Consider the following 18,582-nt stretch of genomic DNA (forward strand, 5'->3'; position numbering starts at 1 on the left):
TTCCTACCACACACTGACTGCTGTAAAAACAAAGCCTATACAAAAAGGGCACTATTAGGATTGTTTGTCAATCTTTTCCATCTTTCCAATGCACTGCATGGATTATGAAATGTTGCCACTAAGTACAATTTGTTCCACCTAACAAAAGCTCTTACAAAAATGGAAAAGCCTGTGTTAAAAAGGTGAAACCTTGTACATAAAAACCTCTTCTCCACGTAGATGAACCTAAGTGACGCATATTTCTGACCCCAATTTCTCATGTGTATTTCTTTTTACCCGTAAATGTTAAACTGCTGTAAATATTGCAGACTGCCTTACACTATAAGTGATTTTTTACCATGGGAGTCTTTAGGTGACGGGCAATATGAATGCCTATATTGTGGCATCTGGTAAATTTAGGAAAATATTTTGGCATAATAAAATAAAACATTTATCATGGATAGCAATAAATTGTTATATATTGCTGGTTATATAGTTTTTCAATAAATTATACAATGTTAAAACATTCCTTCCACCCCTACCGCCAATTGCTACATGTGTTGTGGTTCTTTTGCCTTCTAGCGCCGAACTCCGGGTGATTGGCGTACCCGGTTGTGCCCAGTTTGCCTTTGAGGTGCAGGGAGACTGAGGATTGTTTTTGGCACTGGCACTTTACTTTGCATCAGGTTTACCCATCCAGTCCTGTTTACTGCAAGCACTGGGCACTTTTTGGCATGTAAGGTCTTATATAATTATTCGTTCCATCTATGGTGTATTTTTGCATGTTTATTGTATTTCATGTGGCCACACACAGGTTATTACCCGGGTATTTTACCCTGATTATTTGATGTGATTTATAGGCTAGCATATTGCGGTTAGGGGAGGTGGATAGAGTGGGGTCATTATACTCCCTCTACCCTGTGTTCTTTGTGTTTTTTAATTGATTTTAATATGTTGTTTAATATGCGATTGTTTGATTGTACGCTTTGGTCCTAGTAACACACTTCTTTTTTCTTTGAGTTTCAATGTTAAAACATGTTATTTGTGAAAATGTATTCTTGATCCTTATTTACTTACATAAATATGATTCCATGCATTACTTGCTCATGGCTGCATACAAGTATGCAGATATCACAAAGGGCTAGCAACAATGAAAATAAATATTTCTGTCTCTTTATATGAATATCTGGCTTTATAAAAACAAAGAGAAGAAACAAAGGAATGGAAAATAAAAGACAAAGGCGCTTTCAATAATCCATACTTTAGCCCCGAATGAATAGAATTCCTTTAATCTTCATTAACCATGCTGCTTACTAAAACCATCAAATTTGGTGGACAATGAGGGCAATTTCCCACATATGGACACATCTGATCATGGTGTAGGTATGGTCTGAGTCTTAGTGAAGGAGAAATATACGTAGATAAGCATTGGTAAAGCACTAACCTCTTCTTGGGGTATACACAGGACACATTCACTTATTCAATGAGAAAAGATAAAGTACAGCAGTATCTGGCCAGCACCATTGCTTCAACTTGGATTTTTGCTTTAATGTAAAGTCTTGCTTCACCATCCAATTTTTTCTTGTTATACGAAGGGGCCTCAAACATTGATAAAAGGGACATATTAATCACTGAGATTTGCAGCCTTTGAAGCAGATGTACCCAGCAAGAATCCCAGTGTGACATCTTTTCCCCTGGTGAGTTTGGGTAAATGTCTGTCTTCTGTTGCCTGAAGCACTGCAGAACAAGTTGCGGAGGAAAGAGATCCTTTGAACCAGCAAAGCATTCATTGTTTCATTAATTATCATGTTTCTAAATTATTCTTATACATAACTTAACTCATTAGTGTATGGCGCCTTTCCAAATGTAGGGGCATTGTCTATAAGTAAAGCTTCACAGTAACCATGCTGGAATCCAGGAAACTGAGGACCTGTCCTGGAGATGAGTAGAACAGGTATGTTAAGGGGTGGAGAAGCTTTGCTCTCCTCTAGGGACACTTCTCCGAAGAACCCTAGGTGTGTGCATTTCCTGGACGCTGAGGACAGACTGGACAAGGCAGAAGAAAATGCTCTGAGCTGGCACAATAGAGGCAGAGGTTGCCCTATTGTCGCCTGAATCGCTCTTGGGAGGATAGCCAATCTCTATCCACCTGCATGGATTCCTCGGTAGTAGACACTGAAGGTATTAGAGGTGGATTTTGGAAAACTGGATTAAGGGTGAAGGTAATAACACCCGACAATTAATAATCTTTGATTTAAATCGTTTTTTTTTAAAATCAGCAATGAACTTTATTATGGAGAACATGGAGAGACAAGATACACATTGAATAAAGCATATGAGGATTGGTTTTGCAGGACTCAATGTAGAGGCACCAAAAAGGAGCATGAGTCCAAGATAAGCATACAGAGGCCGTTGCAAACAGAAAGTCATCACCACATGACTGTAGGTGTAAAAGTTCTCAAATTTGACAGCGAAAAAAACCTGTATCTTTCAGACTGTACATTGAAACAAAATAAACATTACAAGCAATGTTATGAGGAAAAGAAAAACAAACAGATTACGCCACCATGCACCTGCATCACAACGTCACCTTGGGATCCAGATCCAACAATAGCATTCAATAGAGATGACTGAGACTACAATTGAGATTTAACTGTGTGACTAGGAATTTGAGGGGTAAATGGCGATTCAAGCATTAGTCCACCTTTTACTGTGGATATATATTCACTTCTTGAGGGGAGGAGCGGCATCAATTTACTAAATCCAGTCACAGATGGTTGGGGATTGGCAGCCATTCAATCCCCAACATTTTCCTGGCATCCAGGGCTTAATAAGAAGAGAACGGTCTGTGGTAAAATGGAACAGTTCTGGGTCCACCAGGAGTAGGGATAACTTAGGGTCCACATGGACCGTTACACCCATTAGTCAAAAAGAAATTTATGAACTTGCTCCCAGTACCCCTAAACACTGGGCAGGGCCATAGTAGGTGTAGGAAAGAGCACTTAGGGCACAGGCCTGGAAAGCCAGTACGAAATTTACTAACTGTGGCAGTTGTTAGATATGCCTGGTGAAGTATGTAGAATTAAGACAAACTACCTCCCAGGTTAGGGGAAACCATTTTAGACATAGATAGAGCAATGTCCTACTCCTCATCTATCAGGGTACCAAGCTCAATCCAGCAGCATGCTCTTGCCGGGACACATGTTTGTTTAATGTAGGTAGATAAAAGTTCACCGTATAGATGAAAAATAAGGGCTTTACTTGGGGCCTGTAGGAGATTGAGAGGGATGGGGAAGTGATTATCTACCAATTGATCCACTGGGAACTGAGCATTTATGGCATGCAGAAGGTACATCAGGTGGAAGGAGTTCGGTAGGTAATTTTTTCAGCTGCTGGAACCAGCGAAGAGCGCCATCATCGCAGTTATTTCACAGATTTAAAAGGGTAGAATATTAATCCTGATGACTTGATTGTACAGGTTGCAATGTCTTACTGTGTTATATCTGTTTATGTATTTTAAAGTTTGGTTTATTGTACGTATATGTTTTTAAGGAGTAGTTTGTAACAACAGTATTTGTTGCAACATCTTGGAGAACTTGTTTTGCATTGCTTGTTAGGTGCATGTTATCCCTTTCTACCGGCCCAGCAATATAATACAAGGATGTCTGTAATTCAAAACTCTAGCAGTTCATTCCTTTTTTGCTCAAGTAATGGGGTTGCCTGGTCTGTAAGCGCTGCTTTCTGTCATACGGTTTGATATTAATTATCAGTTAAATAAAACAGATGAATTTCCATCATGATTATTTCTACAGACTATTACATCACCATTTTTCCAACCTCCTTATTCTGAAATAGTAACCTTATTTCTATGTAATATATCTGTTAATGTTCTCATATTGAAGCCATGACTAATCAGAAATAATAGCATCTTTTGACTGTTCCTTTATCTCTGAATGTTACCAATCACATCTAATGGCTCATACAGGCACTGACCCAGTATCCTGGCAATTTGGTAAGTAAGGATAATTAGTTCCAAAAACAGAGTAATTTCTACAATAAAAACCTATTCAGCAGATCACATTTAGAATAAATGGTTGATTGTTCTGTTTCTGTCTGTGTAGCTTGTATCTTGCTCTTCAATTTCTTTACCATATTAAATCTGACCCAGGCTATAAGAATTCTCTAAACAGAAATTACAGGTATGGCTATATTACATACCCCCATTTGCAGGAACCTACAGCCTTAAATTTAATTCTGCAGTTATGTGAAGTTACTTTAAAAGCACATAAACTTAAACCAGATACATTTGCTTTCAGAGAGCTGAAAAAGATACCATAGTAGGTCAACATATATCCCATATATTTGGTATGTACAGGAAATAAATGTTTCTCTTATACTCCTTTAAATTGTTGCCACTGGTGCTCCTGTGACCCATATTGCGGGTTGCGGGCTCACCCGTGATCCTCGGTCCCGTGGGCGCAGTGCTGGCATGTGTTACCTGTCCCCGCTCCTGATTACCGCCCTCGCTCTGTGCACGCGCGTCCCCCGTCTCCTTCAGGAAATTTAAAGGGCCAGCGCACCATTAATTCGCGCTGGCCATTTTCCCAGAAGGCTCTTAAACCTGCCTCTCCCATCACACCCTGCCTGATCTTTGTGTCTACACCTTAGAGAAAGCTCTCCTGCAATATTCCTGCATTCCTGTGTCTTCTTGCTCCTGAGTTACCGTGTTTCTGCGCTCCTGCGGTCCTGTGTGTTCCTGTTCGTTCCTGTGTTCCCATTCCCATCTGCCTGGACCTCCCACTGCTGACCATGGATTGGACTTGACCTTGCGTCTTCTGCTAAGGTACCTCAACCCCGACTGCCACTGTAGACTAGTCGCACCTGTGGAATGACCTGGTGGTACCCTGCCGCAACAAGACCATCCTGCTTTGCAGCGGGCTCTGGTGAAGACCAGGGGCCACTTAGATTCTGGTCCCAGATGTCAGCTAGTACCACCTCCCGCGGTGGTTCAGAGGATTCACTGATCCCGAATCCTGACAATTATTTTTATATCTCGCCTTTCATAGAGAAAATATCTGTTTGTAAAAAATTGCCCCACTTTTCTAATTCTTAAAAATTTTTCCTGAAAGGTATAAATCAAGTATTTTGCGCTTTAGAAGATTTTACAGGTTGGTTAAATTTCTTACTTATTCATAGGATAGATCAACAATAACTTTTTCGTGGAGGTCCAGACTCAGGACCCCCAATGATCAACTGAATCAACACCATGGTAAAAGGACAGATTAGTGTGGTACATGTAGTGGCACATTACAGGTTAAATATGCTCATATTGATGGGTTGTGAGATGGCACAACACTGAGATGCACTTTCTATGAGATGCATCTTGATCCACTAATCCCCAAATCTGTGTTTCTTGTCTAACGTATACAATACCTCAGCTGGTGTCCTGTTAGGAACTGGGCTTGTATCTAACAAGAAGCTGCTGGCAAAACTATTGTGCTGAGTGCTCCGTTTCACTAGGTCTAGTGAAAGAGGTCTCCCAGCCCAAACTCAGGGTTGTGAGCAAATGTTGTGCGACACTGGAGATCGCATGGACCATTTTCTCTCATTTCCTGTGACCCCTTGAGCCGGTGTGTCCAGGAGGTGTCTGTAAAAATGAAAATAAGTTGCCCTTACATACCTAGGCACATTACAAATACCTTACTGACCTAAATGGTGTAGATCATCACAGAGTTCTCCTCATTTTCATATTAAATTGTTTCACTGATTCCTTATTATTATTATAATTCATCCATCATGTCTAGTTAACAATTAAATTCTTGACTGTGTAATTAGTTTGATTTTAAGCTACAATAAATCCATATTTCATAGGATACAAACAATCATTATATGTTATTGTAAATGTTAAGTCCTCTTTTCCAGCACCAGTAAAAGCTGCTTTAATAACAGCCGTCCGCAAACCCTCCAGCCGTCTTATCAAGCTTGGGTTGTGTGCTGTAAAAATGATAAGAAATGAGAAATGTCACCCAGGGGATGTCCAGGGATTAGTTTGAAGCATTGGTTTTCAGAGGCGGCCAATCAAGTAGAGCCGGGAAGTGATTGTATTGTTCATATACTGGGCAGTTGCTATTCTTTCTTCAATACATGAGCAGAAAGGATGTCTCTTCTATTGTGTAGAGATTGAAATTTTATTATTCACTGTTGAAAGTTCAAGTACTATTGATTTCTAAAAGAGAGCAATTTCATGGAACCCTTCTAAAGCGAGCACTATAAGAAGAAAATGTGAAAAAAGGATTACACAAGCTAAAAGCCCTTCAGAAAAGCTTTATCAGTTTTAGGAACTTTGCAGTTTAATGATGAATATTGTAAACTAGTCACTAGTTCACCAGCAGAATTCACATGAAGCAGAGACTTTTCCATCACTTTCTGATTTCTCATGACCATTAGCCCTCCTGCTTTATTGTGTGATTGGTAAAAAACCACCTATGCTAGCTAGAATAATTAATGTAGGCATATATACCAGGTAACAAACATGTTTCCCCTACTTGAAATGTAGCTATTGCTGCTTCCCGACACCTGCTGCCAGTAGTCTACAGCTGGAAGGGGCCACGTGTCCCTTTAATTGAAGGTGGTTGATTATGTACAGACACTGGGACCAATGACACAGTTGAATATGTTTAGTGCAAATATAACATCAGCTCGGCAAATACAACAGATGTGCCTCATAAGCTCAAATTGAACTGGACATCTTCCAGAAACAGAGCTTACTCCTGAGTAGAGTCTGTAGAGTTGGAATTAAATCTTCTGGATTATGCAGTGCTCATGTTGAAGCATTATTTTTATGGGAAATCGTGAAATAATGTGCTACAGTATGTCCTGTATACACAGTAACTTCATGGGATGTTATGCTGAGAATAAAAAATATAAGAGCACTGTGTAATACCAGATGGCCATAGACTTCCTTCTCAGGTATGATGTCATTTTTTCCAGCATCCTCTGAATTAGTTTTTTTTAAATATTAGATATCAAGTTTACATTCAGTAAAATTTGGATGTTCCTCTTGATTTTGAGTATGTGGTCTCAGATTTCCAAAGGCTTTGTTGACCTGCCTATGGAAGCCTTTTGTTAAAGAGAAAAAAAACATTTGAAGCTTTTTTATTGTACAAATTAATAGAGCAAGCGACCATAGTAAACTTTGACATGTACTTCTTCAAGGAAAACTGCATCTCTGTGCCTTTTTTTCTGCTCCTTTTTTCTCCTGCAATGAGCAGTACAGCTGAAGTCCTGTAAAACACCATAGAGATAAGAAAAGGAGGTTGATGAATAACTCTTGGGAATATATTGCTTGATCATTTAGCTCTGAATGATTACATTTTTTATTATTGGCAATGTGGTATATGTGGTATACATTTTTTACCTCCTCCAATCCAGGCCAGCTCCTCCCATTACTGCTGGCCTCTTTTGGGATACAATGGTTCGACCGTGTTGTCACATTGACTGTGGATGTGACTTCACCGCAAGAGCCTCTGCATAACAACAGTGTCCAGCAGTGATGGGAGAGCCCCGCCGGACTAGAAGTAAGGACAGGGGTAAGTATACACTCTTTTTAATTTTCCTTCACCTGGGGTCTACAAAAAAAATCAACAACTCCTTTAAACACTAGAGAAAGTAGGAGGTGTCCAGGGATTTACACTTAATGACAGTGTCCTACAAGCCTCATAATTCCTTGTGTGTACCTCCTTCTTATTGGTCCTCAATCACCTATTTCCTAGTGTAGTCTCATTCTACCTCTCTGATACTCCTACAGTACACATAATAGTTCGACATGCAAAGCTCAACAGTCAGTAGCTTCCCAGCTCCATGTTTCTCTTACTTATGATAAAGAAAGGGGTTTATGATTTTTATTTACTTCACTACGTGAGATATGCAGGGACATCCAATGGTATATGGGCATGTTTAGCCACATTCAGATAATAATATAATAATAATTATTATTATAATAAATCTTAAACCATCTTCTGCAGATTATGGGGTAATCTAGTAATGAGATGAGCAGAACAGTTAAACAATTGTCTAGTTTAACAATGCTATTCTTATCTACATTACCAAAGGACACAAGGACAGTATACAAGAAAGGTAGAAAAAGAAGTATACAGATTTATAATTAACATTTTATCAAAACATAATCATACAGAAAGGAATAAATATGCAATTTATTATGGAAAACTGACACCGGTGCAGTCACATTCTAAGAATTCAATTAGCACCTTCCTACAGTCACATGAGCTATGGATTGAGGTGATGGCCTTACACCAATTCTCCCATTTCCCTTAGGGAAAGTGTTGCCATAATAATGTCACCATGCATAATTACATCAGAAAAACCTTGAAAAATAAGTTGTAAAGGAACAGAAAGAAACTAGGCCAATACATATTAATCAGCAATAGAGAAAATAGAAAAATAAGAGATGAAAAAGAGATGAAGAAACAATTCATCTTCACTTTCCTTTTATGCAGAAGTCTATTTTTACCATTTATTGCATTCACTATTCACTACGGAGTATACAGGACATCAAATGAAGCCATTACAAAAGATATGCATTTAGCTAAAGGCCAAGGAAACAAAGTAGCTTAAAATCCTAAGAGTCTAGTTAGTAATTTCGAACTCCAAGTATAATGACTTCACCTCCCAAAATAAGTACATTTCATCTATTCCCATTTCTCTATGAACTCTCTTTTAGACATTTCATTTTCATGCTTATAGAAATGCAAAATTACCTTTTCTCTTTGTTAGATGAAAATAGCTCTTATACTTGAGAACGTTTTAGAAAGTACCAGAAGCAAAGAAACAATCCTTTCCATTCAGAGCAATTCCACATGTTAGAGAGAACTGGAATAAAGAACCACATTACAGGAACACAAAGCTGAGTCCTGGGATATGCTATCCTTTCTGCAACTATTAATGGCTTCTGCTGGCAATCCAGATTTTTTCTTGATATAAAGGGCCATGGCTAAAACCTTACACAACACAGTTTCCATATGTGTCTTTTATAAACACCAATATTCATTATTTGGAGAAATATCATACCTCTGTGGGCGATCACAGCTTTTCTATTGTAAGACATAAATGGGATCTTGCAAAACTTATACTTGACATTTGACCTTTAGACCTTTAACAGTTGAAAGCAGTCAGGATTACAGACTTAGGTTTAGCAATAAACTGAACACTGAACAATCCACTACCTTCCAAAGTTTAAGTGATTTTAGCTGCCACCACTTGTCATAAATAAAACTGATAAGTTATCTTAAATAGACCAATGCCCAAATACAGTATTACACTCACTAGTTAAGCAATTAATTTGGGTAACATCTCTCCTGAGTTAATGGAAATGTTAAAACACAAGAAGGCTCTTATTAAAGCGAAGTTTTATTATCAAACAGGACAATACTTACAAGCAAAAGCATTATCATACAAGAAACATATACATACCATGCAAAAATAAAGATATACAATTAACTGCTATACATTTACATATACAACATTTACATACCATGCAAAATTAAAGTGAAGTTTTAATATCAAAAAGGACAGTGTTTACAAGAAAAGGGGTTGTCATACAAAAGGGTAACATACGATAAACAGACAAATACATATCATGCACAAATAAACATATAGATCTGACAGCTATACAATTACATATATACATTTACAACATATACATACCATGCACAATTAAAGTGAAGTTTTAATATCCAAAAGGACAATGCTTACAAACAAAGCTTGATAAAATAAAAAGATAAAAACAGAACTTAATACATTACATGATGTTATAAGTTTGGTGCCTGAGGAGGCAGAAATACGCAATCAACCCACTAGAGATCCCCAAAAGAAAGACTATTGCTTTATGGAATACTTCCATCTAAGTAGAAGTCCATCTGTCCCATAGACCCCCTGCCTGTGATGACATGAGGATGGTTAGGAGTATGCTGATGTCCTTTTATGACCCTATGTGCCTCAGAACCTTGATGATATCCTACAAACTTGGCCTTACTTCCACCTTTTCTGCACCTGCACTAATCATGATTATAACCATATTAATATTTTGGGAGTTATTTAATTGCTCCCTGTTGCTAAGAAGCCATCCCATGGCCTTTGACACAGTAAAAGCAGAGATCTGGTTATTAGGGAGAAGCATGTGGCAGAAATATGAATTATGCCCCTTATTTCTTTGATGTATATGGAAAGATGGGGGTTGCTAAATGTGTCCTCAGATATATAAAACATCACTTTTAGCTGACCTCTGTAATACAGGTTTAGAGAACCTCATCATCGGACAATTAATTTTTATGATAGGATATGGTTCTTGGACATAGTGGTTTTATACTCCAAGCATCCTGGTCTCGTTTGAGACTATTAGAGGAGTTTCAAGGGAGGGGTACCTACTTTTATTTCTAATTTTGATGTCTCCCTATTTTTATCACCACAACAACTAATTAATAGCTTTAGCTATAAGTTTGGAATTTTGGTCCCCACTTTCACTTTTAAAAAAGGTTGTTATGTTGCAGCCTTGTTGCCCCTCATCAACCTGTAATTAGTACCCCATAATGACACAGAAAGAAAGGAAACACAGAATAGAAACTTTTGCAATTTTTTTCAAATGTAAAAACCCAAATATTGCATTGACATAAGTATTCAGCTTTCAACTTTCATGCAGCTTTCCACCACATTGCATGGATATTAATTGATGCCACTAAAAAATACAATTTGACCTGCAGACAATAAGCCCCCATACATCTCTGTAAATAGAAAGAAATAAAAAATGTTTGGCTTTTGTTAGGAGGGGAATAAAAAACAAATGATAAAATGAAAAAGGGCTGAGTCATGTAAGGGTTAGGAGATGATAAAATACATTTTAAGTTTATCACAAACAACAAATCAAAATTTCAAGATATCTAATACATTTGATAACATTTGAAGTGACCACACTTGTATCCATCCATTCATTCCAACGAGTTGTGCACCCGTGCGATATCACATGACAGATTTCTATCCACTGGATGCAAACATAGAAGCGTTTTATAGAATTACAGCAAGCAGAGATCTAGAAAACATTGAGGAACTGATACAGAAAGTATTTTTGAAACATTTTTCATGATAAAGTAATAACATTTATTTGCAAAAACTGGACAAGTGTACCATGATTGCTTGTGATTTTGATACTACTGTCAGAGTGACCACGGGGCGTAACTGACAGGGTAGCAGCCGTAGTGACCGTAGTCAAGGGGATCAGCCATACAACCTGATCAAGACACTATAGTATGTGCAACATCACATATTATGCAACACATGGGGGAGGGGACATCAGAACCTGGAGTCTACTTCCTGTATGTGGTTTCAGCTACTGGGCTGTATTCTTAGGTCTGGCCTCTCACCTCCCCCTGTAATTATAAGACTGCCATATTGTGAGTAGATAAATATGTGAGCATAAATGTATGTGTATGTCATTATATGAGTATATATAATGCTTGCATGTGTTTTTCAGTGTATATTCTTTGTGTGTATATATGGGGTGTATATGTGTAGATATGAGTGTTTGTGCTGTAAGTATATGTATGTCATGTGTGTATATTCTATGCATTTACTGTGTTTGTTTATGCTGTGTATATACTGTATGTGTATTTCATATGTGTGAAGACAACCGTGACGTTTCAGACCCCTCAAGGGTACGCAAGGTCACTAAGTTATCTTTTTTAGACACTCCCTGAACGCATGGGTTCTGAGAGGCGCAGGGAGTGATATAAAGTTGTCCACACAACTTCCGGATATGGCACAACAATAAATACCAACGCTTAATGGCTATAACACCCCTTTTACTAGCCTCAGTGAAACAGAACCTTATCAACCCAATTCAGCTGCCAACAGTTCTCCTTTAATATAAGCCCGGTCTGTAACGGGGTTATATAGGACCCGCCTACCTGGTATTAAATCCAGAACCTTGGAGAAGTCATAGCTTCTCAAGGGGAAGTCGCAGGGTCAGGGTTCTAGTATCATTAGATCCGGATGAATTCCTGGATCACATTGATACCAAACCCACTTGCTGTGGTCTAATACCAAGATATCTATATCTCTGGACCCGAGGGTGCTAGAGCCTTGGGAATTGAGGCACTGTGATCCCCTGGCAATAACAAATCCAAAAATGTAGGTCCCCATGGGCAGAAGATGGATCACAACTCCATATTGGTCTGAAAGTTTTATGACTCACAGGGTCACAACGCTGCATTTTCGTAGGGTTTCGAGATTTTTTTCCGTTTTGCGCTGAATTGCCCTGGGTTTTTGGCGCACGCAATTGGATTGTGACGCATTGGCGCCGGCTTGCATGCGACACAAATCAGGGGGCGTGGGCGTCGGACAAAACGAGGAATTTAAAAAGCAAATTGTGTCGTTAGATCAGCACTCACCTGCACTGGGAAGAAGAAGGTGAACTCCGCGGGGACCTCAGCACGATCTTAGTGAATCGCTGCAGACATGATTCATCGTTGGACAACGCACGGTGGGGATCGCGACGGGACGGGTAAGTAAATGTGCCCCATTGTCTCCTGTTTAAGAAATGGATTGAGATCCATAGACACATCCGAGGAGTCAATGCAGCTGTGGAATAAGGCTAATTAAGCTGAGGCTGGGGGAAGTAAGGGATATGGGTGGCTTGATATCCCTTGTTCATTACAATATGTATTTACTATATATGTTTATACATTGGCTCACATTTATTAAAGTGTTTGCTAAAGAACATGCAAACCGCTTGCACATGAATTTATAAAGTGTCCGTATATACTTTATGCTCATGTATATGATGTGTATATACTGTATGTACACTCACCGGCCACTTTATTAGGTACACCATGCTAGTAACGGGTTTGACCCCCTTTTGCCTTCAGAACTGCCTCAATTCTTCGTGGCATAGATTCAACAAGGTGCTGGAAGCATTCCTCAGAGATTTTGGTCCATATTGACATGATGGCATCACACAGTTGCCGCAGATTTGTCGGCTGCACATCCATGATGCGAATTTCCCATTCCACCACATCCCAAAGATGCTCTATTGGATTGAGATCTGGTGACTGTGGAGGACATTTGAGTACAGTGAACTCATTGTCATGTTCAAGAAACCAGTCTGAGATTATTCCAGCTTTATGACATGGCGCATTATCTTGCTGAAAGTAGCTATCAGATGTTGGGTACATTGTGGTCATAAAGGTATGGACATGGTCAGCAACAATACTCAGGTAGGCTGTGGCGTTTCAACGATGCTCAATTGGTTCCAAGGGGCCCAAAGAGTGCCAAGAAAATACTCCCACACCATGACACCATCACTACCAGCCTGAACCGTTGATACAAGGCAGGATGGATTCATGCTTTCATGTTGTTGACGCCAAATTCTGACCCTACCATCCGAAAGTCACAGCAGAAATCGAGACTCATCAGACCAGGCAACGTTTTTCCAATCTTCTACTGTCCAATTTCGACAGTGAGCTCGTGCAAATTGTAGCCTCAGTTTCCTGTTCTTAGCTGAAAGGAGTGGCACCCGGTGTGGTCTTCTGCTGCTGTAGCCCATCTGCCTCAAAGTTCGACGTACTGTGCGTTCAGAGATGCTCTTCTGCCTACCTTGGTTGTAACGGGTGGTGATTTGAGTCACTGTTGCCTTTCTATCAGCTCGAACCAGTCTGCCTATTCTCCTCTGACCTCTGGCATCAACAAGACATTTCCGCCCACAGAACTGCCGCTCACTGGATGTTTTTTCTTTTTCAGACCATTCTCTGTAAACCCTAGAGATGGTTGTGCGTGAAAATCCCAGTAGATCAGCAGTTTCTGAAATACTCAGACCAGCCCTTCTGGCACCAACAACCATGCCACGTTCAAAGGCACTCAAATCACCTTTCTTCCCCATACTGATGCTCGGTTTGAACTGCAGGAGATTGTCTTGACCATGTCTACATGCCTAAATGCACTGAGTTGCCGCCATGTGATTGGCTGATTAGAAATTAAGTGTTAAAGAGCAGTTGGACAGGTGTACCTAATAAAGTGGCCGGTGAGTGTATTTGTGTATCTGAGTGCAAAAATGTGAGTGTAGAACTATATCTACATAAATTTCTGTGATTGTATAATTGTGTGTATGTGTGTATTAATATGTATTATTTATGTTTATGGGGAAGGGGACCCCATGCAGACATCTGCTATGGAACGCACCCTCTCCTAGTATGCCCCTGAGAATGGCCTAGGTTTGGTGTGCTCCATCAAGCAATATCATCATGAATAGAAAGAATTGATTCAGTAGAAGGAAATATCAGTCACAAATTGAATAGTTTTGAGCATGCTTCCACGTGACAGCCCAGGTAAGGCACACAGTAAATATATTTGTATGTGTGGTTACAAAGCAGTCACAATACAGACACATCTGAACTGTCAAAACAGGATGTGACTAATGTCAAGCCCTGATGTGGGGGTAAGTGAGACAGCTGTTTGCAGAATTTTTCTACTTTCACACAACAGCTGAACTTAGAGCTGACATTTCAATGTACCTCCCAACCTTTCTCCACAATCTATAAAAAGAAAGACAAGCTTACTGAACATGGTGGTGGTCCATGACAATTAGATTATTGTGCATTGTGATTCTGAAAAGAACTGTTTTCTTTAGTGGTTTATGTTCCAGTCCAATTGTTCCCATAAGTGTTTATTTAAAGTTTGTGATGGCTTTATTACTGTGGGATTCCCCTTCTGCATATGCTCTATGACTTCACATAATGACTGGGTTACAATATGCAATTTGTGATGGTTTCTCCATACTAATTATATCAGCTAGACTTGACATGGTAAAATAGTGGAGCAATAACATAGTCCAGTCAATACAGTTAACTTCTTGTCTTGTGCAGTTTCAGTGTGCTTTAGAATACAATACAAAATGTTATTATGGCAGAGTTAAACTTGGCCTATAAGTAATATTTTCATGATGGGGGATCCTGGGCCATGTAAGAAATTAACATTAGTAAGGGTTTTAAATATAGAACCTCTGCTGATACCCACTCCTGGATCTTAAATTATTGTAATAGCATCACAAGTAGAGTTTTTATTATTGATGACTCTGGCATCTAAACTATTGCTTCTTATGTCTTCTACATTTTGAACTGGAAACATATTTATATTATGATAATGATGGATCCTTACATGTCATCATCATTTATCAGTGAAGCCACCCCTTTTTTTGCTAATTCAGTTGATTCTCATGTAATGTGCTTCTCACATTATACTACCTGCTCCTTTTCAGCTAAAGAAGAAATTTAGCCATTATGGGTGCGTTGGCAATGCATTGAAACCTAATGCAATTGGAAAGAGGGAGGGGCTTGTGCCATTTCGCATCTGAGTTTCAGAGGAAACGCATGCGATCAGTAACAAGCACCATTTTTGCATTGTTTACATGCAAAATATGTGGTGCCAGTTACCCATTGCATACATGTCCTCTGAAACACAGATATGATCAGCACGAGCCCTCGCCACTCCGATTCCATTGCGTTTCAAAACACATGGCGTTGGAATGTGTGACCGCCCCTAGAGCTTCTAAGCCATGCTTTACTATCATGTGCTTGCTTACAACTGGTAACACCTAGAAAACTTTGGTGCCTAGGTAAATTGATTAGGAAACAAATGTAGACAAATGGGGCACACAACGTCCGACTATTCAAATTGATAGAGGTGTATTTATATCCCGACAGCACATTTTGCAGGTACCTGTGTTCATATGGTGTTCATACACATTGTGACTTCTAGCAGTGATTTCAATGTTTCACCTACCGTGTGTGTTTCTACCATCTGTTTTTATCTCTCATTCTGGACTTTGGGCTGGGGCCGGCAGGTGCATGTGCCAGCTGGCAGGAAGGTATCCCTTGTGCCGGCCGGAGGGCATGCAGACGGGTGAATGTGGTGGCCGGATGTGCCAGCCTGCCGGAGCATATGCCGGCGTCCAGGAGTATGCGTGGGACAGAGGGAGGGTGGAGTTGCCGGCCGGCGGGAGGGTCCAGTTACATGTGCCGGCCGACGGTCACGGAGATTTTCCAGGCAGGTACATGTGTGCCGGGGTGGAGGCCATGGGAAAGGGACAGATGGCGGGTAAATGTAGCGGGTTCACGTGCCGACGGGAGCCTGATGCCGCCCCCTGTTTCAAGCAGGAGGCGCGCAGCCTGAGGCGAGAATCTCAACTCGCCTCATGGCAGGTGTGCCCCTGCCTCTACCAATTTATTAGTAAAACAAAGAGTAAGTACAAGAGGGTGTCCGTGGTACAATTTCATAAGTCTTTATTAAATAAGTAAATAACATGATTAAAAACAATTAAAAAGCACTCATGGTGCATAAGACAAAAGACAAAACAATAGTCCCGGTGTACATAAAAAATCAGTCAAGAGATACAGTTACAAGGCAAAAATAGACAGTATGTCTAAAATTAAGATCAAATAGGTAATATAAGCATTAATTCATCTCAAGTAGTATATGTTGCATAATAAGTATAAGGACAGTCATGGAACCAATGTTACCTACATAATCAAAGTTGGTTGGTCATAAGTGCCAGGGACCAAGAAAGAATCCCCACGCGTTCCGCCTGTGCAAGCAGGCTTCCTCAGGGGTGATATCATTATTTTTTTTTGTATACCGGGACTATTGTTTTGTCTTTTGTCTTGCCCCATGAGTGCTTTTTAATTGTTTTTAATCATGTTATTTACGTATTTAATAAAGACTTATGAAATTGTACCCTCTTGTACTTTCTCTTTGTTTTAGGATTTATACTGGGTGTTACTCAGTTATTTTCAAGGCTCTTCATTTTTTCATACCAATTTATTAGTTGGACCCGCTACATGTCTCTAAATTTCCTTGCTTATATGTGAACCAGAAAGATTTGGCAACCCTGAAGTTGTGTCTGACTGATGCACAATACCCTCTGGTAATCCCCGAAACTCCTTGTTTTGTGACATATTCACCTGTTGAGCACTTTGTTTTCTTCCTTTTTGACCCATTCACTCTCTAGTTGACTCTGTTGTCATTAGAAGCCATATGTAAGTGTATTTTCTCTGCGATTTCCATACTCTGTTTCATGCATTTGCAATCTTTTGTGTTAAACATTCTGTATGTAGTATTTCTCCTTTTGTTTCCATGATAACACACATACAACTTAAGAGGCTGATGCCCAGGAGGTCTGCCTCAGGTGTTTATCCAGGCACCCTCTATCTGCATTGTCTATTTCCGGTTTGGTAGAGTCATTTGACAAGGTCCTTAAAAGCTAACTAATTTACATCTTTGTGTTTGTTTTTCCCACAAGTTGTCTTCCAACTGAACGCTGGAGACAATAAGATGTAAAAGTAGAATAATAGGTTACAGTCATCAGCTGTAATAAATTACATACAGATAAAAGACTGGTAGCCAAACAGGATATATGGATATTAAGACTGTAGCATGAAAACATCAGTAAATGTAAACAGAAATGCTTACAAGACATACTGATATAGTGTAATTATGTAAGGATCATAGTAACATAGTATAAGAGGTAGGAAAAAGACTCAAGTCCAACCTTTAAGAATTAAACAAATATTTTTCCCCATAACCCGTGATATTTTTGCTCTCCAGGAAGCCATCCAGGCCTCTCTTGAACATGTACATAGAGTCCGCCATAACAAACTCCTGCGGCAGAGAGTTCCATAGTCTCACTGCTCTTACAGTAAAGAACCTTTGTCTATGGTGATGGTACAGTCACCTCCCCTCTAGGTATAGAGGATGCCCCCTTGTCCTGGTCACAGGCCTACGTAAAAAAAAGATCTTTGGAGAAATCCTTGTACTGTCCATTCAGGTATTTGTACATTATAATGAGGTCTCCCCTCAGCTGTCTTTTTTCTAAACAGATAATAATCCCAAATTTTGTAATCTGTCATTGTAATCTAATCCCCCCTTTCCCCTAATAATCTTGGTTGCTCTCCTCTGCACCCCTTCCAGTTCTAGTATGTGCTTTTTATACAAAACTGTACACAAAGGGGCACACTTACTTACCCAGTGCGATCCCCGATCCGGACTGTCCGAAGAGGATGAACTATGCCGTGATTCATGAAGATTGTGTGCCTGATTTCCTACATGTGTCGCTTCCCCGCTCAGGTCCGCTGGAGTTCACCTTCTTCTTCCTGGTGCATGTAACTGCTTGGCTTGTGACACAAATTTAAATGTTCAATCCCAAGCGTAGTCCGAATCTGTCGGATTGTCCAATGCCCCCCCACCCCATTTGTGTTGCGCGAATGCTGCCGCGATTTGCGACACAAAACGATCATGTGGGACACAATCCCAGGCACGATTTCCGAAAAGTCTGGAAAACCAACAAAAATGCAGCCGCAATATTCCATGTGTGGCCTAATTGTATTTGTATAACTGCAAAACTATGTCCTTATCTATTCCTCTCTTGATACATCCCGTAATTGTATTTGCTTTATTAGCAGATGCCTGGCACTAGTCACTAAAATTAAGTTTACCATCAACCAATACCCCACAAGTCTTTTTCAGCTGAAGTTTTACCAAGTAATT

Source organism: Engystomops pustulosus, chromosome 4, assembly GCF_040894005.1.
Source record: "Engystomops pustulosus chromosome 4, aEngPut4.maternal, whole genome shotgun sequence".
In the NCBI taxonomy this organism is placed as follows: domain Eukaryota; kingdom Metazoa; phylum Chordata; class Amphibia; order Anura; family Leptodactylidae; genus Engystomops; species Engystomops pustulosus.